The sequence below is a fragment of the Haemaphysalis longicornis genome, unplaced genomic scaffold (assembly GCF_048455015.1).
Source record: "Haemaphysalis longicornis isolate Haplotype H1 unplaced genomic scaffold, Haemaphysalis longicornis Haplotype H1 scaffold_10, whole genome shotgun sequence".
Lineage (NCBI taxonomy): Eukaryota > Metazoa > Arthropoda > Arachnida > Ixodida > Ixodidae > Haemaphysalis > Haemaphysalis longicornis.
In genome coordinates, this window is record NW_027526204.1 from 69622676 (window position 1) to 69646907 (window position 24232).

The 24232-nt window shown below is 48.1% G+C and overlaps 1 pseudogene across 1 annotated transcript; it reads left to right on the plus strand.

Moving 5' to 3' along the window:
• Positions 1–3412: 3412 nt before the first annotated feature.
• On the plus strand, positions 3413–23961 carry LOC144158703 (uncharacterized; annotated as a pseudogene). The gene is made up of 3 exons (XR_013320168.1): positions 3413–3550; positions 5277–6520; positions 22482–23961. The product of XR_013320168.1 is annotated as an uncharacterized LOC144158703 (transcript).
• The last annotated feature ends 271 nt before the right edge of the window (positions 23962–24232 follow it).

Genomic DNA, 24232 nt, shown 5'->3' on the forward strand with positions numbered 1-24232 from the left:
GAATACATAGGGGATCATAGAGAGTAGGATTGATGGCATTTAGTCATGTTGGGTGGGGGTATGTATTGGTCGGCAGTTGTCTCAGGATGACTTCGTGTTCTTTCGTGGCCTTATCGGTGACTGGAGGGTGCAGTTGTCTCGCTAGTCTGTAGTGTTGAGTAATGCTGGCATGTGTGACTAGTAGTTTCCAGGTCTGCTCCGACTCTTCTTGCGGTGCCAGGTGGGCAAATTCTCGAGCCAGGACGTGTGCCATTTGTTTACCACGAAGAGCAAAGTGGGCCATTGTTCAAATGATTTGGACATGCTTGTGTGAGGTCCTTGGAGAGAGAGAGAGAAGAAACTTTATTTAAGAGTCGTTCGTTGCGAACTCCACACTGGATGGAGGTGGTTCCCTGTGCACGGGAATCCATATGCTGCTCTCGCCGCCTGGCCCCTGGTGACCAGTAGTAGCTGATCCTCTAGGGCGGGGCTGATCAGCAAGATCCTCCATCTCTCGTTAAAGGGTAGGGTGGGGTTGGTGGGGCAAGACTTGGGTAAGGGGGGCGGGTGCTTCGGGCTAAACCTACGCTCACCTATCATGTGCTGGAGAGTGCCTAGTTTTTTACAGATTGGGCAAGCTTCTTCGAATTGGTTTGGGAACATGCGGTTGAGTAGATGGGGGTGTGGAAAGGACTCTGTCTGGATTGGCCGGTGTATAGTTTGCTGGTATATAGTTTGCTGTTCCTTCGTGAGTGCTGTGTGTGGTGCTGGTAGCGTCCTCCTGTCGTGCCTATAATAAGTGGTTATTTCCCTGTAGGTAACCAATAGTTGGTTTTTTGCCTCTATTGTGGACGTGGCCCGGTAAGTCAGTGCTCGGGCCTGCTGGTGGGCAAACTCGTTACCCTCCACCGCAGAATGGGCCGGTACCCACACTAATTCTACGGTTTCCTTCGGAGGTTTTTCTCCTTGAGCACTCGGAGGGCCAACCGGGACACCCAGCTGCACTGGAAGCTTCTGTAGGCTTGCTGGAAATTCATGACCACCTTGGTCTTGTCCGGTAGAGTAAGGGCCAGAGCAATCGCCAGCTCCTCTGCCTCTTCAATGCTCTTAACTACAGCGGATGCACACGTCAGCAGCTCTTTCGTGGTTGTCACTGTTGCTGTTGACCGGTTCGTACCGTCATTCATGGAGGCATCCGTGAAGATAGCCCCTTCTTTTGCCAGAAGTCTGTTGAGAGCACGAGCTCTTGCCTCCTGCCTGCCGCCATGGTATGCTAAGTTCATGCTCTTGGGGATGGGCTTGGCTTTGATAGCTTCCTGCCATTCATCTGGCAGCTGGTCTCTGTCCTCAGGTAGCGTCGCCTTCCAGCCGATTTTCTGCAAGATGTGTCTGCCCGCTTTTCTTTGGCTCAGCCTTTGTTTCTGATTGGCGAGATGGGCCTCAATGAGCTCGTCGACCGAGTTATGCAAGCTCATTTCCAAGAGTTTGCATGCAGACGCGCTCATAGGAACTCCAATACCTTGCTTGACGGCTTTGCGGATGTGACGTCCAGCACCTGTGTGTCCGCTTTGTTGAGGAGGAGGTAAGGTGCTACATATGTTATTCTGGTTACCACAAAGGCTTGGACGAGCCTAAGTGTGTTTCTCTCCTTGAGGCCTCGTATTCTTGAAGCCACCTGTCGGAGCATATGAAGGATTTGTTCCGACGTGTGCTTTAGTTTCGCAACGGGTATACTGTTCAACCTCGATATAAGGAACCTCGATTTAACGAAATTCGCGATATAACGAATTTTTTCAAGTTTTCTGTCCAAATTTTTCTAAATCCATGTATTTTTATCCCGATTTTACGAAGTAATTTAGTGCGGTGCTTTCGATTTAACGAAGTCATGGCAAGAAAGGAAGAACGAAATTCCAGTCGAGGCACATTTTAGTTTGCCTCTCAGAGCCTGCATTGAAAACATTCAGTACTCACATTAACTCTTAAAAGGTTAAAATGAAATAAAAGCGGTGAATTATGCGGTTGACAACAATTAAAAGCGATGAAAGAAGCTACTCAATAACCATTAGCGGTCATGGACGGTTTAATAGTGCGGCCACCATTTCGACGTCTCCATCGTCGCCTACGCCAGCGGCCTCTATGCTTAGGCTGCCGAAGCCTACTTCAAGTGTTTTTTCTACACGTCCCTGCTCACGGTGCTGCTGCTCCAGGTTGTGCTCGCTGATAACCACATTATATTTTGTTCGTCCATCATTAGATGAGTTTTATAAGCAGCATGAGCACTCCAAGAGAAAGAAAAGTGTTCCGTACAAGAGCCTGAGGAAGTGTCAGTGAAACCGAAGGCCACCGAAGTTATGGGGTGCCATCGACGTTCAGGCACGCGGGCGCACGCGAATGTTTAAGAGCAAGCCTTGTTAACGCTGTCAACATACGAGCGTCACATAAAGCCCACCCTGGTCAAGAAACGCCAAGCACTGCTTACAGACTTCTTCACTACGGCTTGAACATCGAGTGCTGGTGGCAATAAATTGCTCTCCGAACGTGGTCAAAACGTGTTCATTAAACAGCTGCGATGTGGAGAAATTGGTTTCTTAGGGCTCAGCGGGCATAAAAGTAACTGCGTAATCAAATTTGGCCAGAAGGTATTTAATATAAGCTTTCTGCTTTTGCGCGAGCACGTAAGCGCTGCTCTACAAAGGGAAGAGGTCCGTGTGTACTCCGCTAAACTCTCAATGATGGGTTTATCTCTAGTGTCGTGGTTGCATCACGCGCCCATACTGCAGAGCCTTTGTGCATGAAAAAAGTCTTTCGAAAGCTTCTTCCGCTGTTGGCCCGCCGCAACCCTCAACGCTGCGCCTAAGCCTACCACTGAACGGACGAAAAGAGGCGTAACTTCGAACCAGCACCTCGCCGGGGTGAAGTTCATGGGGCATGGACGCGGGTTCAATTGACTAACAACGGCGTTTAGTAGTGACCGAAATGAAAAAAAAAGAAAAAGTGGAAACCTAGTGTTCTATCATATTTAATGAGGCGTTGCGGAAAAAGCACCGGTTTTACAACGACACGAACTACTGTCGGGTATCCGAATTCCATTGCTGAAGCTCTTAACTCACACAATTTTCGCGGCCAGTTTTAGTACAAATTTCGCTTTAAGTGGAGAGGTAACTACATAGCAGTTGTTTCTGAGCGATGCGCAAGGTTTTGAAACCTCAATAACTGGTTAAATTAACTGTAAAATCGAAACCTCGATTTTACGAAATTCTCGATTTAACGAAATTTTCGCCCGCAAGTACGACTTCGTTATATCTAGGTTTAACTTTAGATGCCCTGCTGTCGGCTTGTATGACTAATCCGAGAATTTTTGTGCTGGGGCGTGGGAGGATGTCTTCGCCCTCTAGGCTGACTTTTATGTCCTCTTTTTGTTTCTTATGTGCCCTTGGCGGGGTGATCACCAGTGCTGATTTAGCTGGGGAGCATATAAGGCCACACCCTTTGGCGAATTTGTCCACAACATCTGCGGCTGCCTGCAGCGTGTCTTGGATCCATCCTAAAGAGCCTGCTTTCGTCGTCCAGAGTGAGATATCGTCGGCATATAGCGCATGCCCCAATCCTTCAAGTTGGAGCAAAATCCAAAGCGCTTGTCTTGAAATCGAACCAGCTTGGTATGCTTAGCACGTGGCTTGACAGTCGGTCAACTCTGTAAAGACTTTTTGCCGGCAGCCTCGCATTACTGATGCCTCTTTAAGTGTGTGGTGCCAATTAAAATTGAAACTAATAGCAACTGTGGCCTTTGTGAGAGGGCGAGAGCCGCCTCTCCAGCCTGCTGGATGTTAAACAACTGAAGGATCAAATTTGAAATAAGGTTGGTTCCGGAGGTGATGACTGCTGATCTTACGCCGTAACTAGTGTATTACGACGCATCTGTATAGACGATGCGGTCTTGGCATTCATGCTGTTTGTCTAATGCAGTAGCTCTTGCGTCTTTCCTCATGATGTTAGGGAGAAATATTCCGGAGTATTGTTTGGACAATAATTCTGGTCCTTATGTCGAGGGAGATGTCCACTGCATTTTCTGTGATGTGTGGCACTGTGTACCCAAGCTTACCTAGCGTTTCCCTTCCCGTCTGGCTTGCTCCGTCTTACTTTCTGCAATGTTAGGTTGGCCTCTATGAGTTCTATGATGGTGTTATGGAGGCCCAAAGCCATGAGGTGAACCGTAGAGGTGCTCGTAAGAGGTGCCAGGGCTTGTTTGTATGCTTTTCTAAGAAATGCGTCTAGCTGTTGGTAGTCCAATGCTGCCAGAACTGCATAACGAGCAACTTAAATGATTTCGGAGATGACAAAAGCCTGCACAAGACGGGCCATGGGTTTTTTGTTCCAATCCATGGCTCCTGTTTTCTATCCCACCCAGTGTCCGAACAATTTGAGCCGTGGTTTCTTGAAGCCTGTTGAGGAACAAGGTGTTTGTGCAGTTTTCCTGGTGAATCGTTTAATGTCTTGATTGAGGATGTTGGTTCGATCAGTACCCCTTCAAGCCATAATTTGATGTTATCTGAAGAGTCCCAGTGGCATTTTTGTGCTATGATAAGTTCCGACTTTTGCGAGGCACGAGCTGCATTGTCTTGCATAAATGTGGGTGATGCCCACGGCCGTTTCTAGGCTGTCAAATTAAGTGGAGTTTAGTGTCAAATTAAGTGAGGGGTTTAATGTGAAGAACTGGCAGCAGGTTGATTGCAATAATAACAGAGTGGCTACCAAGGGAACGGATGAGACAAATCTTGGTTGAAGGATGAAATGAGAAAATTTGGGAGTAAACAATGCCTGTCAATTACACAGGATAGAAGTGGCTCGAAATCTGAAGCAGAGACCTTTGTCGCATGGCGGGCATAAATAGGCTGATGGTCATTTTGACAGTTTTTTTATTCAGTCTTTTGGTCTTGCACACTGGGCACACAGTTTTCACAATGCAAGCAAAATGTCAAGAATGAATAACTTTAAACCTGCCCTCTTTGCTCGTTTGTTCCGTTATTGAACTTTGTTCACTTTAGTTTACGTGCAGGAACCTTGTTTTGTAAACCTGTTGCCTTTGAAGGGGATGTGCCAGTACTGTTTTTTTGTCCTGTCATCTGCTTTGTGCCAGTAAACCTTGTCATCATTCTCATTTATTTAGCCATGCGACACAAATACCAAACGCACTGCATTGGTGCCGTTAGTATGAAAACAAAAGGCGGAGAGCTTCATGGCCTTGTTGCGAGTTTCCCTCCAACTTTTACATGTGTTCTGTTTATCGGTACATGCAGAAGTGAGTCAAGTTCAAGGTCTGCATCCAGAATGGACGTGCACGATTGGAAAGACGCACTACTGCGGCTGGATGTCAACCGAGAGTGCACGGTGGGGACCTCGGATGACTGCTGCTGGCTCTGTGACTGCCTGCCAGATTGGAACTGCGTTCTGAACGCCTTGGGGCTCGACCTTGCCGAACCACAGCCGGGCAAGCTCTGCCTCTCCACACAAGTCGCGGAAAGCACCTTTGACATGGGCAATGCTCCTTTCAGCACTGCCGACTTCATTGTATGGCTCCCGAGAAAACACTGGTGCATTGAAGCACTGAAGCTTGGCGCAGGAGATCTGAATTGCCCCACAATTGTTGTTCCCGACTCTGTGGCAGGCCGTCTGCCGAAGTTGCGCAGCATTGTAGTCAGTGGGCGTACAAACTCCAAACACTGGTCGGTCGTCCTTGATGCCCTGGGGCCCGTAGAGCAACTTGAGGAGCTTCAAGTGTCGGGTTTCATAGATGACGACTTGGCCCTGAGGCTGGCTCGACTGTTGGTCACCAGTGCTGGCTCGATGAAAAGAGTGGACCTGTCACAAGGCCCTGCTTATAGCAAGGAATTGGACATGCTCATGTGCGGCATTTCCAAGTGCCGGAAGCTCAGGGAGCTGCAATTTTGTGCGAGTTTTAACCTTACTGGGCTCGCAGATTTCACAAGCTGGCTGCAAGAGATTGAGACATTGGAGGTGCTCTGCATTGAGGATGACTTTGATTATCCCAGTGACCCCACCTTCGAAGATACCGATATGGAAATAGACTCTAATGAGAACAATGGAGCAATGCTGGCATTCGTCGTTGACCTGCTGAGGAAGAACATGTCTCTCAAGGAGCTCCGTTATGACTTTTACTGGCGCTCCAGCTTGGGGAACGTTTTTAAGGCTCTCGAAACCAACACTGTACTGAGGTGCCTGGAAATTGTTTTAAGTGACTTAGAAAATGTGCATATCGACTCGAGGATGGGAATTGTGCTGAATTCAATGCTGGTGAAGAATGAAGCGCTGAAGTCGCTCACCTTTGAGAATTACACAATGAGCGAGGGGGACGCCATGCTAATCGCTGCGGGACTGTGCAGGAACAGAACACTGAAGTGTTTGATGTGTCATCCTGTAACCTGGATTTCTGGGTGATCCAGGTTCTCTGCAGTACCTTGAAACAAAACACTACCTTGCACTCGCTACGACTTGGCAGCTTCAGAGCATCACCTATCAGGAGGTAAGGAAATGCCTGTGATGGTATCTTGTATTCGGGCCGTTGCACTAGCACAGTAAGTTTTGTATGTGATTTGGCTCAGATAATTGGGCTTACTTGTTGCTGGGTACATAATTTTGTGATCTTTTAGTAGTACCATTGTCACGCCCTCAGTTGCGAGTCACTGGAGACATTACTGTAACCAGGTCCTACAAATCAAGTTCATTTTTCTTTTAAAGCTTTCAAGTACTTAAAGGGGCCCTGAAAGGCGTTTTGAGCACACTAAATTGACCAGCGCAATCGTAGATTGGGTCGTCAACATCATCTTTGCCAAGTATTACTCTTTTATGCGCAGCGGAAAGCGCACACTTTTGTTGCAAAGTTTGTCGCTTTTTTCTCACCCTTCCCTTCGTGTTTTTGGACGCCGCCATCTTCACATGTCTACGTCATGTATTCCCAGATGTTCGTCAAGAGCTAGACATCCTGCTATTGGGCGGCTTTTTCACGCACTTCCGGCAAAGAGATGAGTCGTCTGCTCAGCGTTGGCTCGCCGCGGCTGATCTGCCAGCGGAGTGCCGGAGTGCTTGGACATTTTACGACAAACGAAACAAGTGTAAACAAACGCTTAACCGTTTGTATTGAATGCAACAGGGCCATAACACGACATGGATATTCTCTTACTTGAGTACGTTCCGTAAAGAAAGCGTTAAAGCCCCGTGGCACTTCTTTCTTGTAATCGCAGAGAACGCCCTGAGCCGAATGCCCGGGTTTGACGCATACATTTTATTCAACTTCCAAAATATCCAGAGATGCGTTTCGAACGAACACAACGTCACAACATGCGTTGCAAGTCCAAACCGCGATTGACAGACGATGGATTGCCTCCTCCTGCCCGTCGTAAATTCGTCACTCACCTCGCGAGCGGTTTGCGGGGACGAACAGCAAGTCACTTAATTCTGGCGCACAAGCCGAGATGGCTTTTAGCCACGCACACTGCACATACCCCATGCGAGGTTGAGTTGTACGCCACTCGAGAAAGATAATCCAGACCATGGGAAGCACCCGCAGAAGCACAACGTCGCATTCCATCGCGAAACAAAGGCGTCCACAACACGCACACCATCGCCTCCTGTAATGCCAAACGCATCTCGCACTTCCAAATGAGAGTGAGTAGTATGCCTGCAGTGCCCATATGCCGCGAGGTGGGGCCCCAAGCTGAACCGAGATCACGCAACCGTAACTGACTTCTAGAGCGGTTTGTGCCTTGTTGCCAGGGCAACCCATGTTTGATATTGTCAAAGAAATGGTGCTCGCTCCAGCCCTAGAAAGCTCAGAGCCGCGGCGGAGCATGTTTTGCCAACGTTGCCGCTCTCCACCACGCGTCGCCCCAAGCTGAACTGGCGTTTTGTGCACGGGTTCTGTTTCGGTTTAAAATGTCTTTTTCACATGCCGCCTGCAGGAATTACCACCGCGACAAAATAAGACCCGGCACCAGCGGGGCCACATCTGATACGGCGCTTTTTGGATAAACAGTGCGCTGTGCATCCAAGGGAGCGAGCGCACAATCCTCCCCGTGCGGCTGCGAGTTCGCCGCCGATAAAAAGTCACGTGCTGCCGATAGCAAAGTTCTGCAGCAACGTACACCACGAAAGGGCAAGGCCAGGCCGCCGCACACATGCGGCCAGATTTTTCGTTCACTTTTCCAGCCTTGAGCGGGGTGCGGGATTCATGGTGTCAACAAAGCTTGCCCGTAGCAGACGGCAGTGTGGCCAGCGCAATGGCGGAAGTACGTCACCGTCGAGGAGCGCAGCATCATGGGAGGGAAGGCTCGCTCGCCGTCAAAAGTGGAGAGTAAGTTGAAAGGAGGAGGAAACGCGGCGCAACGATAATGCACGGTTTTTGATTTACGATTTCTCGGCGAATACTCATCGCTTTAACAAAATTCTTGCGGGAGGAGATTGCTAATACATTGCTTTATTTGGTTACACGTACATCCACGTATCAACGGAAGGTATTTCAGGACCCCTTTAATTTCTCAAATGAAGCAGTGTCACATTTTCGCTGTAAGTTGAATCAAGTACACAGAGTTGACTTTGTGGGCTAGTTGGTGGGGAACCTTGAAGAGGCTAACAGCGCTTGTAGACGAGGACACAAGGAAGAGAAGACAGGACAAAGCGGTGAACTACAACTGATTTTTGTTCAGACAATCCTGAAACATCCAAAAGGAAGGCCAACAAAACCCAACATAAATACTTATCTTGCTCTCAGCTTGCTAAGCCTGTTTCTCCAGATATTCGATTTATTTTTTTTGAGAGCTCAACCGAAGCCATGTGGACACAGTTGTCATCAGAATAGTCAATTTCGAGCACCTCGATTACCTCCTGCGGATGCTTACCCTTTTCTCTGGAAATTACTGCGCACTCCAACAGGGGAACACAAGCGCATTTTTTATAGTGTGAAACGAAGTGGCCCAAAACAAGTCTTTTTTACAAAGTCTTTATATTCGTTGAGTCATCGACCAAGCAGTGAGTGAAGCAGTGACAAGCGCCGTTTCAAATATCGTGTAAGAGCGGCTGCCCGGCTAGGCACCCGCTCAAGCCGCAGCCTCCATCTCAGCTCGTCTGGCGGTTGTGTCCACATCATATTTTCTTTTCTCACTTGATGCGCCAACTTGGTGTGAAATACACACTCGCTTCCCGCAGCTGTCCCGAGTAGCCGTCGTGGCCGAATGGCTGCACTTCGGAGCGGCTCCGCCTGGCCCAAACCTAACAAGGGTATGCGCGCATAATGTACGGTTATTTATCAATGGTGGGTTGCAGTGAGCAGCAGTGCACATGTTCGGATTGCAGTACGTATTCTTGCCTTTCACGGGGAATAAGGTTCGAACCGGGTGCAGGCATGCCTTACCGATAGCAACATCCGCGCGCAAAAAACGGATTAGAATCTTAGACAGTTCGGGTCACTTAAACACCTGCAGTGCTTTTTGTCCCTTTGCCGCTTCCTGCCGGGATATTGCTTGTAGAAGCTCGGGCATTCACCTTGTTAAGTTATTATATTGACTGAATGCGCACTGAGGCTTTTTTAAAACGAAACTGAAAGCTTGATGGCTGACGAGTGTGAGAGAAGCAGCCTGTCTCGCAGTGTATATTGTCACGAAGACAAGGATGATGCAGTTGTCTTGAATGAGAAACACGTTTATTGGAGCGAACTTGTGCTCCCCTAACAACTCAAAAGAATACAGAGGCGGCGAAGCAGCGGTCAACAAAGTGACTTGCACAGGTGAGTGTCGTCGAACCGAATGCTCCGGCGTCCGCACTGCAGGCTTTTTATCTTTCGGCGCGCGTGGTTCTCGAAACGTCTATTCACATCGAGAACATAGTAGATCCGAGAAGATTATTCTTGGCTGTTCACGTTAGATCGGAATGCTCTCCCTATCACAACAGATAACACATGCGGCACAGAAAGAAAGAATGGAACACGCGCTTCCCTTGGCGCAGAGATAACACAGACCGGCGCAGCCGGGCGGTAAAAGCAAAACACAAATAAACAAACCCTATGTATGGTTCGCGGCATTACCCCCCCCCCCTCTAAGAGTGCATCGACCCGATGCTAACATAAGCGACAGTCCGAAAATAAAAATAAAATTCGTTATCGTTCGTAGAAAGGTTTTAAGCGAACCACGTGGACGACTTCAGGCCGCGTGCGTTGTCGTGATGTGCCGGACTCACCATCGGGGATCACTTCGTAGGTAAGTTGGCCAACACGTCGTAGAATCTGGTAGGGTCCGAAATAGCGTCGCAGGAGCTTCTCACTGAGTCCGCGTCGTCGGATGGGAGTCCAAACCCACACACAATCCCCTGGTTGGTACTCGGCGTCTCGGCGTCGGAGGTTGTAGCGGCCCGCATCCACCAGCTGCTGGTCCGTTATACGAACTCGAGCGAGCTGGCGGACCTCCTCCGCACGTTGAAGATATCCGTGGACGTCGGCGTTGAGGTCGTCGTCTTCTACGTGCGGAAGCATGGCGTCGAGCATCATAGTCGGCCTTCTACCGTAGACAAGCTCGAACGGCGTCAGCTGCGTCGTCTCCTGGATAGCCGTGTTGTACGCAAACGTGACATACGGGAGCACTTCGTCCCAAGTCTTATGTTCAACGTCAACGTACATTGATAACATATCTGCGATTGTCTTGTTCAGACGTTCCGCTAGTCCGTTCGTTTGGGGGTGGTACGCCGTCGTTCTTCGGTTATCCGTGTTGCTGTAGCGTAATACTCCTTGCATCAGCTCCGCAGTAAATGCCGTTCCGCGGTCTGTGATTAGGACTTCCGGGGCTCCATGTCGCAGCACAACTTGGCTTATAAAGAACTTTGCCACTTCTTGTGCAGTCCCCCTCGGAAGAGCGGCGGTCTCTACGTAGCGCGTCATGTAGTCTGTCGCTACGACAATCCACTTGTTCTGGGATCGCGACGTAGGGAACGGTCCTAAAAGGTCCATTCCAATCTGTTGAAATGGTCTCGATGGGACGGCGATCGGTTGCAGAAGTCCGGCGGGTCTTGTCGGCGGCGTTTTTCGTCGCTGGCAGTCACGGCAGCTCCAGACGTAGTGGGTGACGTCAGAGGTAAGGCCGGGCCAGTAGTACTTCGCCTTGATTTTTCCAATAGTGCGGGCTGTGCCGAGATGTCCGGAAGACGGGTCGTCGTGGCACGCTTCCAAAATTTCGTCACAAAGGTCCGCGGGGATGACGAGAAGGTAATTCGCTCTTGTTCCGGGGCTGAAATTCTTCACGAGGACGGAGTTTCTCAGGCTGAATGCTGGTAAGCTGCGTTTGAAGGTCCTAGGAACGGCAACGTTGCATCCCTCGAGGTACTCGATTATGACGCGTAAGTCGAGGTCGGCACGCTGCTGGGCGGCTAGGTCGCTCTCCGTCACGATCCCGAAGAACGCGCTGTCTTCATCAGAGTCTTGTGGGGGTGGGTCGACGGGGGCGCGGGACAGGCAGTCGGCGTCTGAGTGTTTCCTGCCAGATTTATAAACGACTGTAACGTCGAACTCCTGCAGGCGCAAGCTCCTCCGCCCAAGACGGCCAGAGGGGTCCTTCAAATTTGCGAGCCAACACAGCGCATGGTGGTCTGTTACAACCTTGAATGGCCTTCCATACAGGTATGGTGTGAGCGCGCTGGTCCTCGGTTGGTGTTGGACAGGTATTCGTCGATCTCAGTAGGGCGCTGGCCGGGTCGGGGGCGTGGGGCGTCGACGGAGAAACCACGCAGTCCGAGTCTCCTGTACGGGCAGCGACGATAGATGTGATCGGCCTCCCCGCAATGGTAGCACAGCGGACGATGATCTGGCGTTCGCCAAACGTCAGTCTTCCTCGGCGTCTGGGTTTGTGCTGTGTACGGCGGTACGGTGGACGGCGGTGACAGTGGGGACGGCGGCGAGAGTGGACGGCGGTACGGTGGAGCTTCTTGTAGACGGGTTGGAGCAGGGCGGGGTCGACGAACAGCCGCGGAATAGGTCATCGCCTGTGGCTCGCGGGGTGCCTCGGATGGCATAGAAGTGCCCAAAGCGTATTGAACCTCTTCGCGGATGACGTCAGTCAGGGAAGCCACTTGAGGTTGCGGCGTCGTCGGAAAAAGCTTCCGAAGCTCCTCCCTGACCACTGCTCGGATGGTCTCACGCAGTGTGTCGGAGCTTGTAGCCCCGGCACCGATCGTCTCGGAAAGCAGCACGTTGACCGGGCGATCGTACTGCCTCGTTCGAACTTCCAGCGTCTTCTCCATCGCGGCCGCCTCAGACGCGAATGCGGCCACCGTCTTGGGAGGATTCCGGACAAGGCAAGCAAAAAGCTCCTGCTTTACCCCTCGCATGAGAAACCTTAGTTTCTTTTCTTCTGTCATCTCCAGATCCGCCCGTCGAAACAACCTCTTCATCTCCTCAACAAAGATCACTACCCCTTCGTTGGGGTGCTGCGTTCGAGTTTCAAGTAAACGCGCTGCGCGTTCTTTTCTGACCACGGTAGTGAATGTCTTAGTGAACTCGCTTTTGAACTGAGCCCAGTTTGTCAAGGAGCTCTCGTGGTTCTCGAACCAAGTGCGAGCCAAATTTTCCAAGTAAAAGAAAACGTGCCGGAACGTTTCTGCGTCGTCCCACCTGTTGAATTTCCGGACGCGCTCCAGTTTCTCCAGCCATTCTTCTGGGTCTTCTGCGGGGGCTCCTCGGAATGATGGCAGTTCCCGTGGCTGCTGCAGAAGGACAGGAGGATTGGCTTGGTTGAGCATGGTGCTGGTTGCGACGTCTTTCTTCTTCGTCTTCTCCGGTAGTAGACCGAACTCGGGTGGTAAATCTTGCACGCGGAGGCTGGCTCTTGTTGGACTGGCTTGGCGGCTTCCAGAGGTTGTAGTGGGCATGAAGGGTGCGTACTCCGCACCTCTACCAGATGTCACGAAGACAAGGACGATGCAGTTGTCTTAAATGAGAAACACGTTTATTGGAGCAAACTTGTGCTCCCCTAACAACTCAAAAGAATACAGAGGCGGCGAAGCAGCGGTCAGCAAAGTGACTTGCACAGGTGAGTGTCGTCGAACTGAATGCTCCGGCGTCCGCACTGCAGGCTTTTTATCTTTCGGGGCGCGTGGTTCTCGAAACGTCGATTCACATCGAGAACATAGTAGATCCAAGAAGATTATTCTGGGCTGTTCATGTTACACACTAAACTTTTTTACACCCTTTTGGGCCAAAAAGGGTGTAAAAATCTTGTCCCATGGCTAACACCCTTAAAAGGTGTTTTGGCAAAAAAAGGGTGTATGGATGAAAAAAGGGTGATGAGCTCAACACCTTTAAAAAAGGGTGTTGAGGATGCTCAACACCCTAAAAAAGGGTGTGGAGTCTCACACCCTTTTTTTGAGGTGATGGCATGCGCAGAGGCAATGTCAAACGGCGGAGCGCGCAGCATTCAACACAAACAGCCAATACGTACAAGTTATAGTTGGAACACGGGATGCAAGCGGTACAGGGAGTGCATACTTACTTAGCAATACATGTGCTGTTCTTGCTTTTATACCCAGCAGAGGAAAGCCCCCAGATGGAGTCGGTGGGCTTGTCGCAAAAAACTGATATTTTAGCGCTAATTTTGGAAGTATGGATTTTACTACGAGAATATACAAATCAACACGTGGATTTGCAAAAACTTTTTAATTACGCGGTAGTTTTTCTGATCCGTAACTTAAAGAATTTTATTAAATATCATACAAATCTTCCCTGCCACCTCAACACCCTTCAAAAAGGGTGTTCATTATTTCAACACCATTTTTCCCAGAAGGGTGTAAAGCTACAAATTAGGGTGTTCGAAACTAAGAAACAGGGCGTAAAGAAAAAAAGGGTGTGAGAAAAGACCGCCAACGAAGAAAAAATGTGGAGAGACCTCCAATTTTGGAGGCATTTTGTACATGTTTACAGGGGTGGACTGAACATTCTCTACAAGCGGGCGGGGGGGGGGTTGTGCCTCACGATGTTTACAGCAATATGAATTGGCATAAGTTATTACCAGTGAAGCTCTTTAAGCTTCAGGAGGTAGTTTCGGCAACATTAGCAAAAACATACAAAGAAAAAACTGGGGCGCCTGTAAAGGGTGCACCACCGCAGATAGGGTATTATGACAGTGAAGTCGGCTTTCGAGCTTGTTAGAGTGTGAGCACAAGGGGCGTATGCGTATCCGCACCTCTTACTGTACCATTTCAAAGGTACTAGTCTTTTTTGGATTCTAAAAGGTAAAAAAATTCGGGCAGCTTGTAATAGTGGTGCAAGACTGGAGAAACAGCAACGCTGGGGGCCGACCTACCTTGTTTCCCTCTTGGATCTCCTGGAAATGGGGAGGGGGGGGGGGGGAGGCGGGCACACTGGAACAGCCTTGTAAAATCTGGTTAAATTTGGCCTCATCCCTGAGCGGTCATCCTGGCTTAGCAAGAACATTGTAAACCTTAGCAAACATAACAAAACCTAGCAACACCGGAAGAAACTAGGTCGACCCCCAGCTCCGCTGTTCATTTTTTGCAACTGAACACCTATTTCACACCGTTTCAACAACCTACAGAAAGCCAAGCGTGTTGCAGTTCGTAAACATCCTTTTCGTCACACGACTACAGTCTTCTTAATTTTGAAGGTTCAAATTGGTGTTTCACGTGCCAAAGCTAAACTTGGGGTATGAGGTGCACCCAATAAGGAAACGAGCGATCATTGCATAAGAGCAATTATTTTTTTGTTGCGTTTGGAAATTTCTTGCGAGTAGAGGAGTATATGAGGGGATGTCTTCTTCTTTACAGTGCTATTATGCATCCGAACATGGCCTTATTCAATGAACAGCTGAACACCTTTTCCCCACCCTTTCAACACCCTAAGAAAAACCAAGGGTGTTGAAGTTGATCAACACCCTTATTTTTAAACAAAAAGGGCGTAGAGCTAGACAAAGGGTGTTGAGACTCAAGAAAAAGGGTGTAAAGGCCTCCCAACACCCTTTTTCCACCTATGCTACGCCCTTTTTGGCTAAAAGGGTGTAAAAAAGTTTAGTGTGTAGATCAGAATGATCTCCCTATCACAACAGATAACACATGCGGCACAGAAAGAAAGAATGGAACACTCGCTTCCCTTGGCGCAGAGATAACACAGACCGGTGCAGCCGGGCGGTAAAAGCAAAACACAAATAAACAAACCCAATGTATGGTTCGCGGCAATATAATCTGTTTGCATTTTTAAAATTGGGTCAGCTCACGGAAAGCTTTGGGTCTATTCGTTTCACCTGCACCACGTGAACCAGTTCAGGTGGTGCAGTACTTTTCCGTTCGGTTCAGTAGTGCAGCTCGCGCCACCTGAACCGCATTGTTCTATTCACTGGTGGTGCCGACGGATGCAGGACGAGTTCATGGCTTTGCCTGCACTTCCTGCCGAGGAGATGTACAAGCAGACAAAAAATGTGCAGTTCTGGTTCCGCCAATGGCGGAACCCACTTTGAACTTCTGTGAAATGTTTCAAGAGGTGCAGGCTGAATCGAATAGACCCTTTGATTTACATTTATTTCACGTGCTCAACCATTTCAGAACTGTTTATTTTAGGAAAAACATTTTTAGATGCTTCTCCAATGAGATGCTTCTCCAAAGCACAAATATTGTGACGTCACAAACCTTAGTATCCGAAATTGTGGGGGGTGTCGGCACGCGTTTTCACGTTTCTGGCATTTTCTCCTTTCTCAAACAACTGAGAGTTGCGAGAATAATGAATTTGGATTCCCGGCACCTTAGTCTATCGATACAGGCCAACTTATTTCCGCAGTTTAGTGATTTGTAAACATTGCGCAATTACTTGTGCAAATTGCAGTCTGGAGTCTCTAGGCCATGTTTCGACCACTCTCGCTGCGTTTACATGAGTTTATTGGGGATAAAAATTAATTCGAAAATGCTGTCCTCTGTGCATCCTCCTTGCTGATCTATGACGTTATATGTAATGTCAAAACAAGATGGTTTGGCTTGACTGCACTATTGCGCAGTTTGTCGGCCCTCTCACAGGATTGGTCGGCTCAGCGTTTAGTCGGCTGGCGGGTCGTTGCAATTCATTCACTCAGTCTAAACAAGCCACGGCGCATTTGTGCCTGGAAGAATGGTCCTTTAGTTTGTGAGTTTGTAAACATGTGACGCTTCGCTGACTGGTACGCTAGTAGAAAAATTGAAGGTGGCATAGGAGTCAGCAGAATTAATATGGTTACTAAGACATTGAAATTAACTGAAACTTATCGTACAGCGTAAAGCCAAGGTGGAGGTAGCACTTTTTGCGCTGGGTGAACTAGCACAGCGGTCAGCAGCCCGACCACGCATCGGCGAACACTCTTCCGTCTAAGGAATGCAGTCGCTAGACATCAGATGTGTGAATTTGGGGGGAGCTTACTGCACGAGCGCTATACAATAGTAATCTAAGCTGCTTGAAATCCTAAAACTAAATAAAAATGTAAACTGACCGTACAATATGTACCTTATATATCTGCACCTGGCATTGCTGGCTTATGGCCAAGTGGTCTGGAGCACTAGGTTTATTCTTTTGCAAGGCGCAAGTCCAAATCCCCGATAGTGCATGTTTTATTTTTATTTTAAGTTGATTTATTTCTTTTTGGGCAATGTTTTCTTTACTTAATTCACCATTTTTGCTCTGTAACGTTCATTGCTCCGCGAGCGAGTTAGCGGAACGTGTGCAGATTGACACTAACGCCAGAGTCATTCAATGCTTTACTGGTCACGAAACTTCGGCGCTCGCTTCATATAGGGACCGCGCGCGCCACTACAGGCGCCACCGCCGCACGAAGGTCATCCAGCCGCCGCGCGTGCGGCGTATTTGCCAGCTCTTGGCGTGCAAACGCTCGCTGCTTTTGGTGTCTGCGCGCTGATTAAGTGTGTTTTTTTTTTCGTAGTAGTTAGCGATGAATATTCCAGTAATTGTGTTTACCACCTGCATTCAATGGGGTTTTATTTTTCGAAGTAAGTTACCGTAGACTTCGGCCGCGAACGGCAACGGCTTCTGTGTGCTCTGGCACAAGCGCTGCGCCGTCGAGTTTACGGATTTTTAAATCTATATTGCTTCTTTTGTTAAAGCAAAGTTGTAAATACCACACATACGGTAGCTGCGTATTGACGGACTGCTGCGAGCCTATCGATAATACAATAAAAAACTGAAAGAAACCAAGTACGCGTCGTTCAGACTACGCTTAATGAATCCGTTGATTGCTCTGTAATGCACAGGACGCTAAAAGAGATAGCCCAATAGTATTGTCGTTTCGATGAGTGGGTACATACTTGAGAACATCTAAAAACGCTGCAGAAACGCGAAGGATCAAAACACGAAGAGATATATGTTACTCCATGTGTCTTTCTGCTTCCACGCTTTGCAATCCTTGCAAAAACAGGAAGCGAAAAAAGAACAATGCAACTGATTTGATCACACGCAACAAAAAATTTATGTTACGAAGGAAGACAAAAGAGCGTGGTCCAGCGTACAAAAATGTATTTTTTCGCGCAGCGATGTGCAGCACACGGAGGAAACAGAATATTGCCACGTAGCCAAGAACGACGCAAAGCTTTTCTGAACGTAGCGAGCTAGCGATCTCCTGCACTACAAAAGACTAGAATGAAACACAAACTCTAAGAAGCAGTCCGCAGTGTGACGTGAACAGATGAACGTCGATAAAGTGAGTTGCGCGGCGTTTGCTATGCATGCATTACTCTTGGAACGTTATTTATTTCAGATCCATGGAAATAGGATCGAGAACATTGTCGAAGAAACAAAAAATCAAGTTAGCGACAAGGTACCCGCCGCGGTGGCTCGCTGCTGAGCACGAGGTCGCGGCTTCGATTCCCGGCCGCGGCGGCCGCTTTTCTGATGGAGGCGAAAAGTAAAAACGCCCGTGTGTACGAGATCCCCAGGTGGTCAAAATTAATCCGGAGCCCTCCACTACGGCGCTCCTCATCGCCTGCGTTGCGTCGGCGCGTTAAACCCTAGAATTAATCAAGTTAGCGACAAGGTGGCACCCTTTCCATATCAAACAATATTGCCCGATGGGACGTACGACAAAAAGAGCAAACGGGCGCTCCGGTTAAAACGCCACATAAGAAACCGGAATCGGCCACGCGCGGTTACAAAACAAAAAAAAAATTCCCCGCATTTCCCCAAGGGGAAGAATGTGAAAGTGCGAATGCACGAGTTGAATTTGCGTGGTTCGGTAATGTTCGCGAAAGAGAGATCACACACACACACACACAACTACAAAGAAAGAAAGATGCATTTATTCACAGACACCTATTTGTGTTGTCGTTGTACTTGATTGCTAGAGCGGATCTCAGCTTTGAAATTTCGTGTCAGTACTCCTTTAAGCGGGTGCATTAGCCCTTCTCACGCCCGATTCTTGGCCCATCCCCCAGGTGGGTATGTGCCATGTCAGCGGCCAGGCAGCGCGCGCCCATCTCCCCCCGTTGCCAAGGAAGACGAGGAGCGCGCGCACCCGCAGCTGTTGCTATGCGGACGGCGGCGGACGCTTCAGGCTCGCTTAAGAAGTGCATTCGCACTTAAAAAAAAAACGAACCCTAAGGGATAATTCACGGAAATATGAAAAGTAAAAGCACAAGGATGTCCCAAACCTTTTTTACATTTTTACACGCCAGCCTGAGCGCAAGGTAATACAAGTTTGCAAACAGGTAATGAAGCACCGCTACAACCTGACTGATATGACAAAAATCCGGCTTTAAGTTAGCCTTGTACAATTCTAGGCCCACGATGCTCTTAAAAGGGTACATTGCTTTTTCCATTCTCACACACATTGCATTTCCACACACTGTCGCACACTTTTAATCGAAGCTGAAATCTCCCGTTGCTTGCCTTGGAATGGCACCCCTCCATTTCTCACACAGCTGCCCGTCGCTCGGTCAACAGAACAAGGAAACATTTTCTGTGGTATCGTTGTACAAGGAACGACATCCCGGGACGCAACACATGTTCGGCATCGTCGTTGCACTACTTAAGTCGCATCACAAGAGCGCGATGTGCACGTTACATTTTTTTCCCGCACAAAACAAACACAACTCGCTGCGGCTCCGCCGTTCGAGCCAGCGCAACGCCGCCCGAGGAGTGACCTCAGTGAGAGGGTGGCGCCACCGCGCGGCGGCCAAATGCAGCATATGAAGCTCTCCCATTGAGTTACGGAGCAGTTTCGTGACCAGTAAAGCATTGAAGGACTCTGCTAACGCTTTGGCGAGTTGTCGTTGGCCTGGTGTTGTCATCAGCACCGACTGCTTGCGGGCACTGTCCCGAATCAGACGACCCTTAGCCTGGTGCGAACATGCCTCTTACGATAGAAGCACGAGCCAGGCAAGCTCCAAAGGTGGGGGAAAAGCGCATTGCGTTTGAGCGTCTGCAGTGATGCGGAGGGCGTTCATCCACTGCGTACACCTCAGCTAGTGATTGTTACGATTCCAAGCCGTGTTGGTAGGCTTATCTGACGCATTTTACAGCCGACAACATGGCAGAAGCGCGGTATGCCAATTACTGAGATATCGAGAATGCCAATCCAACGATGCTGTCGGATGTCGAGCATGTTGTTTCACAGAACCAAAACCAAAACTGGTTTGCATTCTATTCTTGGACATTGTCCAATCACTTCGCAACTCAAATACGCATCAGTGCTGTTAGCTGGTGCAGCCGGCGCAGACCACACATGGTAGTTTTCCTTCTTTCAGGCTTTATAAAATAAATACCGCCTTATTGCCCGGATAAACGATGAGAAGTGCTTATCTGAGCCAGTCTACGCAGTGTAAGGAAAAACCGGAGCTCGAAAAATTCACTTCAGTGTCCCTTTAGGGAATTAAGATCAACCGAAGCTTTTTTTTGGGAAGCGTGAAAAACCCTGGTACAAGCCCTTATTGCACAGGATAAACTAGCAGAACGATCAGCAGTGCGACCATACATTTCCGATTGCTTTTACATGCAGATACACTGGCAAGGTTGGCAGTTATTCTTTTGAGACTGGTGTGAACTTTGGGTAAAATAAAATTCTCACGCAGCAAGGATTGAGTCCTAATATAGTGAAAGTTCTGGTTTGAAAAATGTATGTGCATGTCGGGATGCGCCGCACAAAATGTAATGCCCACTTTAAAGTAAAATAGCTTATTACAAAGTATGTTTGGGTCAATTTAAAGGGTGTAGGGAGGCAAAATTGAGGGCTGAACATCATTATCAGTACGGATTTGTTTTTGGGGCGTAATTGTCTAGATGTGGGTTATGTGTTCTCCCAGATTACAAGCAATAAGACAGATGGCTGGCAATGTAAAAGGAGTATAGTGACAGAAATATGTGGTAAAAAGATGGTGAGTCTATTAGAAACACATGAATACCAAAATAGACCTAAAATGTCTGTGGGTGAGCGTGAAACTTAAGGTATATATCCAAAATGACTCCAAAAGGCTGAGTGCTCTCCGAAGTAGGTATTCTGTAATCACTTAGTAAAACTTAAATTGCCATGTTAACCATATTTGGCGGAAAATGGAATGCCATAAATCTCATTTTGGTGGGATTGACTTGAAACTGATCTATTCACGCACCACTGGTACACTGAAGTTCGTATTTAGTTCAAGCCTCGGGGATGGAACGGTCGACACGAAAGTTGCGGGCTGTGCTGCGGCGCCGTGACCTGTTCAGGCTGCGCCCAATAGCTACAGGACTACACGGTTGCCATAGAACGCGACTATAACACTTGATGTATGCAAAGTGAAATTTAATGCCCAAATCTAGGTGGCTAAACAGTAACGCTACTCAAATGACTTTAGGGTGAACCTGCGCCCCGGGGACTGAAACGGGTAGGCTGGTTGGGCTATGCGACCGTTAGCTCGAAGTTGCTCAACTGTTGCCGTGACTACAGTCATTCGTACAACGCAGCCTGGGATTACAAAAATAATTTTAGCATTAAAACGGCAAAAAAATGCCACAGTTGCGGAGCCCGTAAATTTGATAAGAGTTTTATCAGTCCGTCTGTTCCATCGTGTACGTAGTTACCGTGCTGACCGGGACTCGTCTGGGCACTTGAGCATTCGTAGCGGTAGGGTGATTAGTTCTGCGGGCCTGCCTTCGCCTTGTCCGCACCTCCTCGCCCTTCCGCGCCCGCAGGTGCAGACCGGTCCTGGTCAACCCGGTAACCAAGTAACCAACAGAACAGACGGACTGCTAAAACTCTAATGTTAACGGCAGTTTTGTTGTCAGTGTTGCGTGCAGCCGCAACACAATATCACCAGTTAGGAAAAAGGTAGTGCAGTTATTACTTTGTGATACTCCTAAAAACTCTTTCAGGCAAGACTGGTTCAGTGTTCTGTGTATTCAAAACTGATTGAAATGTGCAATTGACCCTGCAAATTGCTGAAATAAGGGTTTTTTAGCTCACAAGACGATGTAATAAATGTCCCTAACTGCTCCAAATCAAGATTCTTCTGCTCCAAAATCGAAATTTTGCTGCTCCGAAAACTGCTCCCGAATCTGTTTGGCATGTCTCACCCCTGCTGGCCGTCTTCCGAATATGATGCTACTTCCGGTCGCTGCCTCTCAGTTTCTCTTTCTTCCGGCGATGCGGCAGGGAGCTGTGGGTGGGGCGTAGGCTCAACTTTAACGACTAATACCGCTGTCTCCAAGCTAAAAATGCCGAAAAAATGTTTATAGGCTTAAACTGACCTATGTAATAATTGTAAAAAGTAGAGTTTTGCCCGGTTTTAAAAGCGCTTCAGTAGCCCTTAAAGAAAAAATAGATGATTGTCAAGGATTACTGGTGATCACTCACATACAAGATGACTTGTGCACGTGGCTGCAAAGAAGTAACTGATTACAATTGCAGCCTTAAAAATGTAATAAAAATTGCTAGAAAAATTGATTACTTTACGTGACACTTTTCATAAAACTTTTTTATTTGACACGTATATACACAAGCGTGGCATAAATCGAGTGGGAAAATTGGGTACCTGTTAGTACATACCTCAAATTTGTGTCAAAGGTAATATTCTAGTGGTGCATGCTACCGTGTAAAATTTTGAAGTGCGACAAGTGCGACATTGCTTTTGTGAGAACATTTGTGAAAACGTCTATGACAGATGCAGAGGGATACGGCTGTGCTTGCTTATTCCACACATGTTTTTTTGTACCCAGACGTGTTCTCCGGTCTATTAAAATTGCCCTCATTGTTCTATGCTTAGTGGTTTGAAAAAGAAACATTTACCAAGTACCCTCATGAAAAAAAAATTTTGAGCAATACTGTAATGGGTATTTTTGTAATCGATCGCAAGAAAAAGTAACTGACTTTCAAAGATCATTACTCCTTAAAGGAAGTGACGGAGGCAATACAAAATTGCAGTAAAATGTCATTGCTTACAAGTAATTTATTACATGCAGTGCTTTACGTACAAGTTTGTTATGACTGATTTTGCAGGCAGTTGCTGTCAGACGAAGTGAGAGCCAACGGGTGGTACAAGCGCCTGCACATGGCCTGGGTAGAATCGGATGTCCCAGGCCTCAAAGTTGCACTGGGAGACCCCTTGTTGTGCCCCAGTGACCTGCAACTTTCAATGCACGACTTCTCTACTGAATCGTTTGCAACCCTATGCAATGCACTGTCCTCCAGCCTCCACGTCCAAAGCATGGCCATAATTTTTAGCAAGGTCGTACCAGTGCACGTCAGACTGCTGTATCTAATGCTGTCAAGAAACAAGTCCCTCAAGAGGGTCTCCTTGGAAGATGGTTGGGGTGAAACCTATTTGGGGGATATTTCACATGGCCTTTGCTTCAACGAGAGTGTGACAGAGCTCACGTTGAAGTGTGACACCGTCACAACCCTGTTCGTGGAAATGTTTGCCTCCCTGCTGAGAACGAATGAAACCCTGTCCAAGGTGGTGGTGATGTGCGCCAATGGCTTCGACTTGGACTTGGTGCGTCCTCTCTCGGAAGGTCTGCTTCTAAACAAAGTCATCACCGACTTCTTCATTCTTGTGGGCACGGGCACCTACTGTTACACAAAGTGGTCTCGATCGGCCTCGCAGCGGAACAGGTCGTGCCTCCACCGTGCTGTACGCTTTGTGCTGAAAAAGAACGTGGGGAAAGTGTGTGCAGAGGCATTCGAGTGCTTCGACAAGAAGCCGTCCTTGGTTCCCTGCATAATGTCGACTGCGGGGATGAGCCGAGCGGAGGCAGAGAGTGCCGTGAAGGGGGCCAGGCGGTTCATTCAGTCGAATTACCTTATGATTAGCGGTGTTATCCAGAGCAAGTTGAAGTGTTATGGAAGGAGTGGCACACAGATAGATCAGCTGAATAGTGACTGCTTGCTGGAGATTGCAAAGTACCTGAAGGTCTCGGATGTCATTGAGAGGTTGGAGTGATAGGGTTCATGGACAGCCAGGCAGCACTGATGCAGCTGTTGCTAATTCAAGGGGCCCGTTTTGTAAATAATTGCCAGAATGGCCCAGCGTAGTAGGTGTACTGCATTCTGAGGGAGGGTAATCAGAGGTGTACTGGATTAAAAGGGATGGTAGTGAGGGGGTACTTGATTGAAATGAGAGAAAAATTGTTGGTTAGCGTTGTTATAGTTGTTTTAGTTTGGCTCTAGCTGTATTTTGCACACTTCGAACTTTTAATGGGGTAATGGGAAAAGCTTGCCAGCTTACATGTAACATTTGCTGAGGCCACTTTTTGTACTATTTTTTTAGTTTCTCGGTCACACGCAGTTTATTGCAAGGGACGTACTCAAGGGAGTACTTGATTCCAAAAGAGGATAGCAGAGGTGTTATTTATTGCAATAAAAGGTACTCAAAGATGTACTTGAATAAATATAGCCAACATAAATATAGCCTTCTTCTTTCCTGCGTAATGATGACTGAACATTTACAGGAGTGTGTAAAATGTTTTGTGAATAAATCAACCTTACCTTCTCCATGGCTATGTGGTTGTGAACAGCAGCTGTGTGCTTTTCGTTTTCCCAGTGGACTCAATTTTCAGTGTTGACTCACCGTACACATCTACGTTGTCCCAAACATAAAACTGTTCAGTTGTACTGCAGCCCTATAATTGGCCTGAACAAAAGGGGCTAGCAGCAGAGTGCCTTGGCATGGCTCCATTGGTGGCAGTGCATTCACTTGGGCAAAGTTATGACCTTTGTCACTGGTGGCACTGTAATCGAGGGAAGAATGG